The 17,206-nt window shown below is 39.0% G+C and overlaps 1 long non-coding RNA gene across 1 annotated transcript; it reads left to right on the forward strand.

Annotated features, from left to right (window-relative positions):
* Nucleotides 1–7,461: 7,461 nt before the first annotated feature.
* On the forward strand, nucleotides 7,462–8,728 carry LOC110881250. The gene is made up of 3 exons (XR_002559654.1): nucleotides 7,462–7,603; nucleotides 8,149–8,202; nucleotides 8,459–8,728. It is a non-coding gene; the product is annotated as an uncharacterized LOC110881250 (long non-coding RNA).
* Nucleotides 8,729–17,206: the final 8,478 nt, after the last annotated feature.

A 17,206-nucleotide genomic window follows, 5' to 3' on the forward strand; every position in this document is an offset into this window, starting at 1 on the left:
TTATTTACAGGCCTAAAACAGCATACCGGACAAGATGATAGTGAAAACGAGGACTTTCTGGACAAAACGACAAAGCTGCGGATATTCTGTTAGAAAACTGACCTGGGCGAGTGGAACGGTCGTGCCATCTGAGGAACGACCGAGCATTTCCGACAAACCAAGATCAGCCGGCGATGAACGACCAGTGCAACAAGGCGTTCAACATAATCTCGGTGACGCACGGTCATGCCATTCCTTGCACCGCGTGCGGATCCGATGATCAGCTATATCCCGATGATGAACGACCAGTTCTGCTGTCCGTGCAACAAGATCCCGGAATGGCACGGTCGTGCCAGACCGAAGACCAGTCAACTTTGCTGATGTCATGAACAGTGACTACAATAATGCATAACGTGAACGGTCGTGCGATCGGTGCACGACCGTGCGACATCGAAAAAGTATAAAAAGCGAACAGAAACATTCTGTTCGTAACTCTGGAATTTTGGAGAGCTCCACAGGCGATTTTCAGGCTCTGGAAGCATCAGCTTTAGCCCGGATTCAAGCCACATTGCCCGGTTTAGCTCGGTTACTATCCGGATTGTCATTCTTATGCTTGTTTATGGTTTGGTTTCTCAAATCTTTCCATAATTTTTTATGTTTCAAGCATTTAGACTGATTACTATGTATTAATGTAAGCCTTTGGGCAAAAACACAACAATCCCTTGCGTGATTATAACCATTAGTATGTTAACCTTCGTTTGTAATGACATTTTGACATATTTTCTATGATTATCTTTGATGATTAGTTTGCAACCTTGTTATTGATATTGATTTCTTGATTATAAGTAATTGTGTTGGATGATTGGTGCTTGGTTAGTTAAGATAGTTGAAAAATGAAGCTTAATTAATCATGTATTAGTAAACTTTTAATTTGGTTAACTAGTTTACTTGGTTAAAATGTGGGCACCATGATACTAGAAATGGTTAGTGGTTTAATAAAACGTAATTATTGTTAATCAAGAAAGCTTGCCCTCACGGAAGGACTCTAACGGGTTAGATGGTGTTGTTATGAATTCTTGCCATGATTTGTTAGCTTAGTTAGTAGTTTCGGCCAAAATTGCTATCTTGGTGAATTTATGTGCAAGATTTGTAAAATGAACTCGGTTGTGATTTAATCTAGTTTATGCTTATCTCGGTGGTTGCATTGTGTTTATCGGTGTCGCTTTCTTTGATTAAGTGAGGTTAGAAAACTCCTAACGGATGACTAACTTATTTTTAGGAGATTTTTATAGACATTTATCAATTGTACGTTAAAGAACAATTTTAAGTGGTTAAAATGTGTTTATCGTTTTAACTTTCTGAATGATTGTCATGTTAGGATTCCCGAAAGGGATACTAATTGTCTCAAAATGGAAAATTGACGGAATGCTTCTAGTGCCAAAACTGACTTAGATGACATGCTTTGGTTGTGTATTAAGCAAGGCTATTTATGTACAATCTACTATGTTTTATAAGTGTTTATTTATGCTTACTTTAGTTTAATTAAAACCAAACCAACTTATGTTTTTACCGGTAATTTAGTGGCAAAGGTCTAGTATTATTTCTCCGCCCATTTCCGTGGATCGATACTTGGTTCTTACCGATACTTTACTACATATATGACGGGGTACACTTGCCTCTTTCGTGTGTGTTTTGATGTAAAAGTAATAATCACTTTTATAAATTTAAAACCAAATCGTGTGTAATTTCATTGTAAAAATATGCATAGTCGCGCACACGTCACATACCAAATGTAAGCAAGTTATATGAAAATAATGTACTAAGTATGCTAAATGAACATACGTAGCAAAAAAATTGTGATGTAAATCAATGTGTACATATGCTGAAATAAACATATGAAACAAATGTGTTTATGAAATCAATATGCTAGCATGTTAATTAAACATACATAGTATAAACATGGATGAAATCATGTACTATATGTGTACTAATGAACATAGCAAGCATATGTTATAAAAGCACGAAAAGCACGAAAGTAACAAGTAGGCACATGTGTTTCACCCCAAAATATTTGAAAACAGTAAAAGAGGAGACTATGTACTCACTTGATAATGCTTAGAAGTCTTGTAATAACAACCAAACAAAGCTAGAAGGATCACGGAATCAATCGGCACCTAATATAGGTAACTACGTTAATAAACCAGACCTAAATCGGAAGATCGGATAAAATGAGGTTTCGTAAACCAAATGAATATAGGAACTCATGTAATATGGTTTAACAAAGCCTACATTCTAAATTGGAACCTATCCTAAGTGCTTACGACCCGTTACGACTCGTTAAGGTAGTCTACGCTACTCTAACGCGCCGTTCGCGTAAAACGCGTTCGGACCGCCTAACTAGTCCTATGACAAGCATTATATGCCTTAACGTGTCTAACAATATTGCCTAATCAGTTTAGATGTCAAAATTTAGGTTACATATGCTTAAAATGAAATTATGCGTAAAAAGGGCATTTTGGTCATTTTCCTAAGGCATATAAACTACCTATCATACAACTAACTAAACGAATTGACCATAAGGTATAACCTCGGAAGGTTATTCCATATACAACTAGGGTCACAAAATGTGTTTGGTCAGATCCTAATGATCGACCAAACGGGTCGGGTTCGAAAGTCTAAGCGGTGGTTTAGACCGCTCAACTTATGACCCTATATAAGCACTAGACTAAAAGTGACGAGTTAAACAAGTTAAAACATGTTTAACTAAGTTAGAAAACAAGTTTGATATCAAAACAAAGTGTTTTGATACCCAAAAATAGCTTCGTTGCAAAATACGCATAAACACGTATTTTGACTGAAACTTTGTGTCGTCACTACGCCTAATCAACATGGTAATCAGTAGGTATAGTCACAAGGGATTATAACCATCGTAATTACGCTCACGTTGCAAAGTTCAAACGAACTTTCTGTTGACCAAAGACTGGTTAAAGAAGAAAGCCAAACACTGTTTGACTTTCATGCTTAAAATGCATAAAAAGCATGAAAGAAGCTTACAAGAGGTCCAATGCTTGAAGATAGAACAAGAAGACAAGAAGAAAGGAGCCTTCAACCAGAAGGGATAGCTTATTTTGTGCAGATGAAGAAGGAAAATCAGATTTGAGCATTTTGTGAAATGAATTTGGGTGGGTATTTATAGATTTTCCACAACCGTTAGGATCGTCTCTTGGGTTTTGAGCCTTGATCTGGACCCTCCAGGTGTTGCCCATGGTTTTGAATACCATGGGACCTAAAAACCAGTCCATAGAGTGAGAATACCATGTCCAAAACCCAGAAACCAGTTGCTGTTTGCTGAAAAACTATTTTTTTGCTGATCTGGGGGTCTGTCGCGCCCCGCGAATGAGCCAGGCTTGGCTTACGCGGCCCGCGACCTCCCTATGATCCCCAAACAGTTTTGAAAATTACATGTTTAGTCCCTGCATGTATATAAGGCCATTTTTGACTCGTTTAAGCCCCGTTAAGCCATTTTCAAGGCTCTACAATGATGCCAAAGTATAGGGAATGTGAAATATGTTTGAATATATCTCGGATGTCTGTTCGTTTGGTCGTACTGTCACGTTATTTGGCTAATTACGACGAAATACGAACGGACGCGAAAAACGATCCACATTACACGACGAATGGAATTTTATCATGCCAATCCCTAAAATAAAATATTTTAATGATTACAAAAATTTTTGGATGTCCGGATATGTTCAGAACATAAGATGTGCGCGTAAATGCAGACTTATTCACTTTTTGACGCTTTTAGTCCCTATTGATCAAATAAGTTTATTTTAGCATACTGAACCCCTCAAAGCCTATTTCTAAGCTATGTAAAGGATATTTAGGGTATGTTTAGCTTATGATCAAGTTCCGGAACGTTCGTTACTATACGAATCGGCAGACTTTCGTAGTTTGTCGCAAATAGTCCCTTCGATCGAATAAACTTGTTTTTGTCATACCAAACCATTTAAAACTTATTCCTATGTTATGTAAAGGTTATTTAAGGTATGTTAAGCATATATTGATGTTCCAGAGTGTTTTTCGCGTTAAACTGATTACGTTTACGCATCAGTTTGCGTATAACTTTCCAGAAAATGATGTAGAGTTTGAAATTGAACAAAAATCAAAACGTGCAAAATGTCAACATAAATATACAAACATTGGGGTAAAATCTTATTTTTTTATTGATAATTGAACTGTTTAGAGTTTATACAATGATTAAAAGCACAAATGTCACACGTATATTGAGTATACGAGCAAATAAAAATATAATAAACATTGTATACGACCCGTATAACGTTATACGGGCCGTATACATTCATTAATTCTCACATATAAGTGTTTCGTTAGAAATTCGATAGCATGGATGAATGGATGAAGTGGTGTAGAGAATTCGGATGCTAAAATGGGTACGCCATAGCCACTAAACGCACGATCTACAAGAAACCCCCAAGCGGGCAGTCGTTAGAAATTTGGCTAACGTGCGATTGTGCCGGCCACCACAAGCCAACATCCACGGTGAGACAGTCCGGGAGCAGGAAACCAGTTACGAGTTCCAACTGATCAGAACATACACAAAGTGATCATGGTGTTGGGATCTAAGGGTTAACCATGCTCAGCATAACCACAAACCCTTTCTGTATCCAGAGGGTCATTCGTCCCTAATGAGGCTGACTCTAGAAGAAGAGGGGACGTTGGATCAACTGACATACAGAATATGAAACCACGAGACATTCTGCTATCATTAAAGAACAAAACCCCGAGAATGTCTCAACAAGAAACACCATATACAACGCCCTTGCGAAATTAGGTCGAATTAAGCAAGTCGGCGAGACACCAATGCAAATACTTTTCCACTGTTTGACGACAGTTGGGTTTGTTTTCTTCCACAGAACATCTAAAAACGATGAAAGGGTACATGATGTTTTTTTATCCACCCGGAATCGAACAGGTTGTGGCACGCCTTCCCGCATGTGTTGCTTATAGACTCCACCTACAAGATGAACCGGTACAAAATGTCGCTAGTTCAGACATCGGTGTCACTTCCATATTCAATTCGTTCTGCGTTGCGCATGCGTTCATAGCCAACGAGAAAGAGGAAAACTTCACGTGCATGCTAAAGAGGTTGAAAGACTCACTAGGAGGTTTTATGGAGCCCCGTGTAATATTAACGACCAGAGAACTCGCCCTCATGAACTCATGTGCAAGGGTGTTTCCGAACGCTAGATACTCACTTTGTCGGTGGCACATACATCAAAACATCATAAAATATTGCAAGCCAAGCTTTAAAACGCAAGAAGGCTGGGAAAAGTTTGTATACAAGTGGGGTAGGCTGATTAACTCAACGACCAATTACGACCTACAACTACTGGTACGAGCGTATACGAGCATGACTGCCAAACAAAAGACGCAACAGTAAGTTTCCTAGTAATTTTCTTGTTAGTCGTACTTATCTGACTTGTCTTGACTGCACTTCACTTTGTTTTAAGTGATCATGGGCTACTTGTTATCAAACTGGTTGCAACCATATGGAGACCGATTTGTTTCTTACTGGACCGACTAACATCTGAACTTCGGACAGTGCAAATCCAACTGGGTAGAGAGTCAACATGCGCTCTTGAAAAAAATACCTTGATGAACCCAACCACGCATTAGATAAGGTTGTACCGCTTATCGATCAGCTAATGAAAAACCAAGTCACTAAAATAAAAGCCAGCATTGACGCAAGCAGGAGCCGGACAATGGGTCCATATAACGAACCTGTTTTCGATCTCATTCGAAAGATGGTTTCACATGCATGCCTGGACCTGTTAAGAAACAAAGTTCAACTAACAGAGATCTTAAAAGCAGCTAACAGTATATGCGCGTGCCGTTTGTTTACAAGCTTGTGTGTGCCGATTGGTACCGTATATATAAAATTTAATACATTATTCGACCAACCACGTCTTATAATAAGCGCATTTCATCACACAATGATTTTAACGTTTTCTATTTTTTGTTGTTTTATTTTAATGTAGATCAAAGGATTCCGTTGGAGTTGATAGACCCCTTTTGGCAAAAGCTAGATTTGAAACCTTTTAATGAAGAGTGTGAGGAGGAGCTCTTTGACATAGACAACGAACTGGCGAATCTTAAACAACATTTTTTGGGGCAGCCGAGAGCGATAAAGAAAAACATGTTTTAGAAGACATACGAGATGGTTAACCCCAATCAGACAAATGTTAAATAGCTAGTGAAGAAAAACGCACGGGGTCGTCCAACCTTAAAGGCTCAGCAAGAAAGGAAGGTTGATTCATTTGTGGAGCCTTCTAGACACAGTTTTATCTCTATTCGGTCATCAATAGACGCATATGGTGATTCAGTGGGCTTTGCTAATTAAGAGTTATACACCCAACCTGCAAGGCATAGCTCGTTTGTCCAGTCACAAAGTGATCATAGTGAAGTACCGACATTCATCGACGAGATTATGAAGGGCGCTAGGCAATGGAAGGGTAAGCAAAAGGTGGCAAAATCAATGGAAGATGTACTGACGTTACCTTTATTGCCTTCAGTACAGTTTAACATGTTCAACCACTACCAACAATTCACACCACCTTGCTTCCATCCATACCTAAGTCACATTCAAGATGTTTGGGGTGATGGTAATTGTGGGTTTCGATCTATAGCGGTCGGGTTGTCGCTTCATGAGAATGAGTGGCCGTTAATACATAGGGAGCCTCTAGGTGAGTACAACTGGCACCAAGACCCGTGGAAAGGAATAGATTCAGTTGAGTTTCAGTTATTTCGAAGCTCCTTGGATTGGAACGGTATAGGGTTTACACCGAAGCCGAAGTGGCTGCTAATGCCTTTCACGGGAATTCTGATAGCTAACCGGTGGAATGTGATTTGTCACTTATTAATCGACACAGGTTGTACTACGTTTTTTCCCTTGTTGATAACAGCCGAACAAAGTGTTCCTTATCAAACCGTTACGCTCGTGCATGTATTCGAGAACCATTTTATTTACATCAAGTTAGAGGGGGAATATCCAATGCCTACCCCGTTCGGGTTCTAGCGACAACCCACACGGAGTAGGCCGGCATCGAGCTGGGCAAGCTTTTACAAGGAACGTATAACTCGATATCAGAATATCGTTGATGAATACAAGACTGTAACGCCCCAAATTAAAATCTGTACATTTATGGTTACATAATATGTTACAAGTAAGTAATAGCACTATTAACCTTAGTATATGAATGCTAGAATGGAAATAATAAAAATATGGCAAGATCATGTGTAGAATCAAGTATTATTATAAAGATGGTTAAAAATTATGAACTTTAGCTAATAGGAATAAGTCTTGGCCATTTAAAACAAATGTACATAGAAGAGGGGCTGAATGTGTAAGTCATGAAAATTGAATTACAAAACATTAAAATACACACCACACACATTCTGTGTGTGTGTTTGGTGTCGCCTGGAGAACAAGGAAAAAGGGGAAAAACCCCTTACTATCATAAAATCCAGCAAATCAAAGAGAAGAATGGAAGATAATCAAATGCATGTCCATCAATTCTAATCATCTTAACACTCTAGACATAAGGTATGTTGAAATTTGCATTTTGGTGAACATGAATGAAGTGGGTTTTAAGTAAATCCATGAGTTTGTATGAAATTAATGTGTATATGGGTTAGGAACATCTTATGAAGTATTAATTAAACACGAATTTGTTTGAATTGATATGTGAAAGTAAAAACCCGTTTAGTATAAGAATGTTATGAGGTGTAATGTGAAATTGGTATAGATTAGTATAATGATTTTCGTATGATGATGTTGTTTATGAGATATTATTAGGTGAAACTGATTTAAGATGAAGATTGTATGAAATTTTGAGTAAGATTGATGTTCTTGATGTTCTTGATGTTATTGACATGAACTAGCTAAGTTGTGCATATAATGCTTGTACACTATGCTTAATTAATGGTATGCACACCAAGTGTTCGTTAAAATGCTTGAGTGAGATGATCACATGAGTTTACAAAGACAAATGGTTAAAATTGGGATTTTTGTTGTTTGTTAGCATGAGCATGTTAAAAACGGAATGAAAAGAATGACAAGAGTTTAAAGTATGTGATTTTGGATTGTAGGAATTAAGGAAGAAAGCTCAAGTCGTACCGGGTCACAAACGAACAACGACAAAGGTAAGTTCTTGCTTACATAACGTTATTAGCATGTATTGTCGTGGCACACTATTGTTCAATGGTTGAAGTCGTTTGCTTGTAACGAGTTATTGCAAGCCGATTATGTAATTTAGGTATGGGCCGAATGAGTTAGACGAGTAATGTGAAAAATGGAAGAAACTTCATATTCGGAAGAAGGTTTACTTGAGGGTCGTGCTTGTAAATAACGTTGTATGAATCTTAGTAATTAAATGTCTATCGGTTTGGTTGTATGTAGGTAAAGCGACTTGTTAAATGGCGTTACTTGGATCGAACACATTCATGATGCACGCTTCCGTGAAGAAACTAGTTTTAGTCAAAACTTTTGTTAAATGCTTTCCTTTTGTTCCAAACGGGTCTTTTGTAAGTTTTATGATCCGAAAGTAGTAAGATGTTGAACTTGTAGTTAGAAGACTATGTTAGTAGTTTATGTAATGTTTGGATTGAAAACTTTTGTAGACGTTGTGTTGTTCGTTACCAAGTTAAATGCAGAATTTTGGTTTGTAAATTATTCGACCCGTTCACTTTTTGTTAAATGAAAGTTCGTTAGTGTCTTTAAAAAGTTTGGATCTTACAAGTTGGTATCAGAGCCTAGGTTTGAGAGATTCGAGTAAGTTATGGTGCTCGAACTCAAACCGAAAGCTCTTGCGAAAGTGTGTTCGTTCCAAGCGCCACGCAAGTAAGTAATTTAAGGATTTCATGCTAGTAGACAAAAATGGGAATGGGTTATGGTTTAGTTACTAGCATGACTTGGGTTTGGATGATAATGGGTGCTATAGAAGGCTTCGGGACTGCCCAGGACCGTTTCGGGTTGGAAAAAGGGGCTGGAAATGAAAGATTTTAGTTAATCAGCGTTTGCACACCCGGAAGCCCGTCGGCGACGGCCTATATGCCGTCGGCGACGGCACCCTCTCATCCGACGGCTTATGTACCTGCCTACGGGCAAATTGTGGCGACGGGGTTTTCCCGAGCCCGTCGGCGACGCACCCAAGGCCGTCGGCGACGGGTCCCCCTAATAGTTTTTGCTGAAAATGTTTGTTTATCATGTTAAGGCCCTTAATTCGATTATGACATTCGTTAAACATAAGGAATACCCCGAATCGACTATGAAACTAAGAAATTCAATATAGCTAGCATGTTTTAATAATGAACGTGCGAAAGAATGAGGAGTTCTTACATACAAATGGATAAAGTAAGTGACACATTAAGAATGTTTATAAAGAGGGATTGGATGGGTTCACGACTCGTGAAAATGAACTATTAAGAACAAATGATGTATATATAGAAAGATGAGGAGGATGAAAGTAACAATAATTAATATGAATGTTTAAATTGTAGATGGCAAGTGGAGGAAACACAGATACCACAGAACGTATAACTCGAAACGAGTTAAACCAAATGATTTCGGATGAAGTAACGAAGGCAATTGATGCAAACGTTTCCAAGCTAGCACAAGAGGTGGAAGGCCAAGTACTAAGTACGGTAGAGAATATGGTCACGAGCAAAGTGGATGAATTGAAGGAAATGATAGCCGGAATTCAAGGCAAGAAAGAGGCAAGACGGTGCACCTACAAGGATTTCATGGCATGTAAGCCTACAACCTTTAATGGGGAAATTGATCCCATAGAATGTCAAAGATGGATAGCTAACATGGAAGGGGTGTTCATTCGAAGTCATTGTGACAAGGAAGATCAAGTCATGTTTGCCACGGGGCAACTTTTACGAAGGGCTAAAGATTGGTGGGACTCGTATAGTAAGGAGATCGGAGAGAATCGAGTTCAAACTTTGACTTGGCAAGAATTCAAACAACCTTTTATTAAGTACCATTGTCCACAATCAGCGGTGGATCGAATCCAAGAAGACTTTCTCCGACTCCGACAAAGGGATGAATCTGTCAATGAGATCACGAACACCTTCCTTGATCAACTGAAGTTTTGTGAAGAAATAGTTGGAACGGAGAGAAAGAAGATTATCCGTTATCATGGCATGCTTAAAGCTGAAATTCGGGAGTTCATAACTCCTTCAAAATGTGAAACTTTGGACGAGATCATTGATCTAGCGAGGGATAGGGAAATTGAAATAAAGAGGCAAGACGAACGTGGAGAGAAAAGGCAAGTCGAGAAGGGGTCAACGCCAGGTTCTTCTAAGAAACCCAAGACGCACGATCAAGGAAAGAAAGAAGCTTCCAAAGGCGGGTTTCCACGATGCAAGACATGTGGAAAACCCCATTCCGGTGAATGTTTATTGGGAAGGAAGGGGTGTTACAATTGCGGACAAGAAGGGCATCCGTACTATAACTGTCCGAATCCCAAAAGGGTATGCTACAATTGTAACGAATCGGGCCATGTGAAAGTTGAATGCCCAAAGCTTAAGCAAGGGGTGAAGAAGGAAGGAAAGAAAGAAGAACCCGCGAAAGCTAAGGGAAGAATGTTCCAAATCTCCACGGAAGAAGCAAGGGCTCACCCGAATGTGGTCTCAGGTATCTATATGATAAACTCTATACCCACTTATATATTATTTGATTCCGGAGCTAGTAGATCATTTATTTCTAGTGAGCTTGCACGTTTCCCTTTATTCACGATAGAAAGAATGTGTACACCTCTCGAAGTAGAAATTGCCGATTGTAAGAGTTACCTTTTGCACGAAATATGTAGAGGTTGTAGAATCACTATAGATGATGAAGATTTTGATATTGATTTGATTCCCATGGTTTTAGGGGAATTTAAAGTAGTAGTAGGTATGGATTGGTTATCCCGTTATCACGCGGAAATTTTATGCGAAAACAAAATTATTCATGTGACATCCCCTAAAGGGAAACGGGTAACCATTCATGGGGAAAGGGAAGAAGGGGCAAAATTTTGTACTATCTTAGAAGCAATTAAGTACGTGAGGAATGGAAGTAAAGCATTTTTAGCCTATGTTGTCGATACCAAATTAGGAGCTTTAAACATTGAAGATACTAAGATAGTGAATGAATATCTGGATGTATTTCCGGACGAATTGCCGGGACTTCCACCCGAGCGGGAAGTCGAGTTTCGTATCGAATTAGAACCAAATGCCAAACCGGTAGCCAAAGCCCCTTACGGGTTGGCACCCGCGGAAGTACGGGAATTAATGGTCCAATTACAAGAACTTCTTGACAAAGGTTTCATACGCCCTAGCGTGTCCCCGTGGGGAGCGCCTGTTTTGTTCTTTAAAAAGAAGGATGGGTCGATGAGAATGTGCATCGACTATCGTGAACTTAACAAACTCACGGTAAAGAACCGATACCCACTTCCAAGAATAGATGATCTCTTTGATCAACTACAAGGGGCAAGTTGGTTCTCAAAAATCGACTTGCGATCGGGCTACCATCCAGTACGAATAAGGGAAGAGGATGTACCTAAGACTGCGTTCAGAACTCGCTACGGACATTACGAATTCCTGGTAATGTCATTCGGGTTAACTAACGCTCCGGCCGCTTCATGGATCTAATGAATAGGGTATCCCGAAATATGTTAGATCAGTTCGTTATAGTGTTTATTGACGACATTTTAGTATACTCTCGTAGCGAGTCTGAACATGCAAGTCATTTACGTCAGGTACTTGAGACGCTTCGAAAGGAAAGATTATATGCTAAGTTTTCTAAGTGTGCGTTTTGGCTTAGGGAAGTACAGTTTTTAGGACACGTAATTAACGAAAAGGGGATTTTGGTGGATCCCTCTAAGGTGGAAGCCGTGATGAAATGGGTACCCCCGAAAAATGTTAGTGAAGTAAGAAGTTTCCTAGGTCTAGCCGGCTATTATCGGAGGTTTATCCAAGACTTCTCCAAAATAGCCCTTCCTTTAACTAAACTGACAAAGAAAGAAGAAAGGTTTGAATGGAATGAAGATCAACAGAAAGCTTTTCGAATGTTAAAGGAGAAATTGTCAAGTTCTCCCGTATTAACACTACCGGAGGGAATGGAAGACTTAGTTGTATACGCGGACGCATCCCATCAGGGGTTGGGTTGTGTCTTGATGCAACGAGGCAAGGTTATTGCCTATGCTTCAAGACAGCTAAAGCAACATGAAATTAACTATCCAACCCACGATCTCGAACTGGCGGCGGTAGTGTTTGCCTTAAAAATCTGGAGGCATTATTTGTATGGAACAAAGTGCACAATTTATTCGGACCATAAGAGCCTTAAATACTTCTTCGAGCAGAAAGATCTCAATATGAGGCAACGGAGATGGTTGGAATTGATTAAAGATTATGACTGTGACATTCTCTACCATCCGGGTAAAGCTAATGTTGTGGCGGATGCACTTAGTCGGAAAGAATACCCACCACCTATTCGAGTGAAATCAATGAGAATGATAGTTACCCCAAACCTTCTCGAAACGATACGCGAGGCGCAAGATAAGTCTTTAAATGTTGGTGATCCGAAAAGTGAAAGAACGAAAGGGTTTGAAAATGAATTTGAAGTGAACACAAGTTGGTTAAGAACGAGGTTTGCGCGGATTTGGACACCGCGACACTGTGAGGCGAAGACCTTATTATTGGAAGAAGCACACAAGTCCCGTTACTCGGTTCATCCGGGAGCCACTAAAATGTACCGATATTTGAAAGAAAATTTTTGGTGGCCGGGAATGAAACGCGACATCGTTAAGTATGTATCTAAATGCTTGACATGTTCCCAAGTTAAGGCGGAACATCAAAAACCATACGGGAAATTGCAACCCTTAGAAATTCCGGTATGGAAATGGGAGAATATAGCCATGGACCTTGTAACTAAACTGCCGAAGACAAAGAAAGGGCATGACGCAATATGGGTCATTGTCGACCGCCTTACTAAAAGCGCCCATTTTCTACCCATTCGGGAGACTTTTTCCTCGGAAAGGTTAGCGGAAATTTATGTGAATGAGATTGTTTCTCGCCATGGTGTACCGGTGTCTATTGTTTCAGACCGAGATACGCGATTCACCTCCCGTTACTGGCGAAAATTTCATGAAGGAATGGGTACCCAATTGCATGTGAGTACCGCATACCACCCACAAACGGATGGCCAATCCGAACGAACGATTCAAACTCTCTTAGACATGTTGAGAGCGTGCGTGATGGATTTCGGGGGAAACTGGGATGAACATTTGCCTTTAGTGGAATTTTTGTATAATAATAGCTACCAAAGTAGCATACAAATGGCGCCATATGAGATGTTATATGGGAGAAGGTGTAGAACCCCTGTTTATTGGGGAGAAGTAGGACAAAGAGAACTCGCACCGAATGATGTGGTGGCGATAACTAATGAAAAGATCAACATCATACGGGCTCGATTAAAAGCGGCGCAAGACCGACAAAAGTCCTATGCGGATGAAAGAAGACGCCCTATTGAGTTTCAAGTGGGGGACCGAGTGTTCCTGAAAGTGTCCCCGTGGAAAGGCATAATCCGATTTCGTAAGCGAGGAAAGTTGGGTCCCCGATATATCGGACCATTCGAGATTTTAGCTCGAGTTGGAAAGGTGGCCTACCGGTTAAGGTTACCTCCCTCCTTAGAGGGAATTCACAATACCTTCCATGTGTCACAATTGCGGAAATGTTTAACGGATGAAATGGCTCATGTACCTCTTGAAGACATCGAGATAGACGAGAAAATGAATTACATAGAAAGGCCGATAGCCTTAAGGGATTCCAAGGTAAAGACTCTTCGCAACAAAGAAATTAAGCAAGTATTGGTCCAATGGCAACACCGAAAGGGGTCGGATCTCACTTGGGAAGTGGAGGATGAGATGAGAAGATTCTACCCGTCTTTGTTTGGTACGTAATCGGGTTTCGGGGACGAAACCTTCTTTAAGGGGGGTGGACTTGTAACGCCCCAAATTAAAATCTGTACATTTATGGTTACATAATATGTTACAAGTAAGTAATAGCACTATTAACCTTAGTATATGAATGCTAGAATGGAAATAATAAAAATATGGCAAGATCATGTGTAGAATCAAGTATTATTATAAAGATGGTTAAAAATTATGAACTTTAGCTAATAGGAATAAGTCTTGGCCATTTAAAACAAATGTACATAGAAGAGGGGCTGAATGTGTAAGTCATGAAAGTTGAATTACAAAACATTAAAATACACACCACACACATTCTGTGTGTGTGTTTGGTGTCGCCTGGAGAACAAGGAAAAAGGGGAAAAACCCCTTACTATCATAAAATCCAGCAAATCAAAGAGAAGAATGGAAGATAATCAAATGCATGTCAATCAATTCTAATCATCTTAACACTCTAGACATAAGGTATCTTGAAATTTGCATTTTGGTGAACATGAATGAAGTGGGTTTTAAGTAAATCCATGAGTTTGTATGAAATTAATGTGTATATGGGTTAGGAACATCTTATGAAGTATTAATTAAACACGAATTTGTTTGAATTGATATGTGAAAGTGATAACCCGTTTAGTATAAGAATGTTATGAGGTGTAATGTGAAATTGGTATAGATTAGTATAATGATTTTCGTATGATGATGTTGTTTATGAGATATTATTAGGTGAAACTGATTTAAGATGAAGATTGTATGAAATTTTGAGTAAGATTGATGTTCTTGATGTTATTGACATGAACTAGCTAAGTTGTGCATATAATGCTTGTACACTATGCTTAATTAATGGTATGCACACCAAGTGTTCGTTAAAATGCTTGAGTGAGATGATCACATGAGTTTACAAAGACAAATGGTTAAAATTGGGATTTTTGTTGTTTGTTAGCATGAGCATGTTAAAAACGGAATGAAAAGAATGACAAGAGTTTAAAGTATGTGATTTTGGATTGTAGGAATTAAGGAAGAAAGCTCAAGTCGTACCGGGTCACAAACGAACAATGACAAAGGTAAGTTCTTGCTTACATAACGTTATTAGCATGTATTGTCGTGGCACACTATTGTTCAATGGTTGAAGTCGTTTGCTTGTAACGAGTTATTGCAAGCCGATTATGTAATTTAGGTATGGGCCGAATGAGTTAGACGAGTAATGTGAAAAATGGAAGAAACTTCATATTCGGAAGAAGGTTTACTTGAGGGTCGTGCTTGTAAATAACGTTGTATGAATCTTAGTAATTAAATGTCTATCGGTTTGGTTGTATGTAGGTAAAGCGACTTGTTAAATGGCGTTACTTGGATCGAACACATTCATGATGCACGCTTCCGTGAAGAAACTAGTTTTAGTCAAAACTTTTGTTAAATGCTTTCCTTTTGTTCCAAACGGGTCTTTTGTAAGTTTTATGATCCGAAAGTAGTAAGATGTTGAACTTGTAGTTAGAAGACTATGTTAGTAGTTTATGTAATGTTTGGATTGAAAACTTTTGTAGACGTTGTGTTGTTCGTTACCAAGTTAAATGCAGAATTTTGGTTTGTAAATTATTCGACTCGTTCACTTTTTGTTAAATGAAAGTTCGTTAGTGTCTTTAAAAAGTTTGGATCTTACAAAGACGAAGGAATTCGTGGATATAGGTTGGATGTAATGATTAAAAGTTTGAGTTAAGGTGACCAGTTGATAAGAGTTGTTCGGTTTCTGTAGTCGTTGGTTATGATCTTATTTGGTGTTTCGACAATTTGTAATGACGAAAAGTTTGAGTTAATGAAAAGTTTGATCTTATTTGATATTCCAACAATTTGTAATGATGAAAAGTTTGAGTTAAGGTGACCAGTTGATAAACATAAAGCAAAAGCAAGATAAGGTTGATCTTATTTCATGTTCTGAACACATGCCGACTGCGTTTTCCTCAAATCCAAACTTACTAATTAAAAAAAAGTTTGTTAATTGTATACATGTCGTATAACGTTATATGGCCTGTATACAAGACATAAAACAATCCTCCTATATTGAGTATACGAGCGAATAAAAAATTAATAAAAGGTTGTATACGACCCGTATAACGTTATATGGGTCGTATACAATCAATAAATGATCGTATAATAAGCAATACGGCCACATAACAACCATACGACCTCAAAATTCACTAAAATTCTCTCGGTTTTCTCTTGGATCATTCTTGGATATCGTTCTTCGGCGTTCATGACGTTTTATTCTCATTCTTCTATTACGGTACGTTTCTAGGCCTCGTTCGTAGATTAAACTTTCAGATTATGTAACTTGTTAGATTATGGTATCGTCTTGCATATCGAATAGCATAGATTAGCGTAACGAAATTGATTGTTTGATTGAAATTGAAAAAAAAAACTAAACATTCAAGTGTATACGGCCGTATAAAATATATACGTATACAACTTGAACATTCAAGATGTATATGATCATATACATGTATACGATTGTATACAACTCGAACATTCAAGATGTATACGATCGTATACATGCATACGATCGTATACATCCTACTTTTTAGTTTTGTTTCCTCTTTTTTTCCTTGATTGTTTTTAGCGTATACGGGACGTATAATATGTACGTATACGAAACGTATACTTGCTGTGCACGGCTCGTATACAGGACGTATAATGCGTCCGTATATGAAACGTATACGCTCGTTGTACGGATCGTATACGAGGGGGTATAATACGGATCGTATACGAGACGTATACTACATGCGTATATGAAACGTATATACGCGTTTTGTAAAGATTGTATACACCTCGTATAATACATGAGCGTTAATCGTATAATCCTTACCGACCTGTGATTGTTATTGTTTACAGACGATATGGTTGAGTCATCAGCGGCTGGAGCACATCGATGAGGGGCAGGTCGTCATACTTCGTCGAGTACGCTTTTAAACGTACCTCAAGCCACATCAGTTGTGGCGGCTTCGTCACCCATCTGGCGAAATACTAGTCGCGCCTCTTGTCCTCGCAGGTGGTTCGGGATATGACCATCACACGTCAGGCTGATCCGGTAGGCAGGGCCACAGCAGTCTCGATGGGGATTGCTTACGAGGTGCCGCCGAACAAGTTCAGGGTGTTTTGGTCGCTTGACGACGGTCCTACCGAGTGGTACGTGGGGCAGCCACTACAGATGG

Source organism: Helianthus annuus, chromosome 10 (assembly GCF_002127325.2).
Source record: "Helianthus annuus cultivar XRQ/B chromosome 10, HanXRQr2.0-SUNRISE, whole genome shotgun sequence".
NCBI lineage: Eukaryota > Viridiplantae > Streptophyta > Magnoliopsida > Asterales > Asteraceae > Helianthus > Helianthus annuus.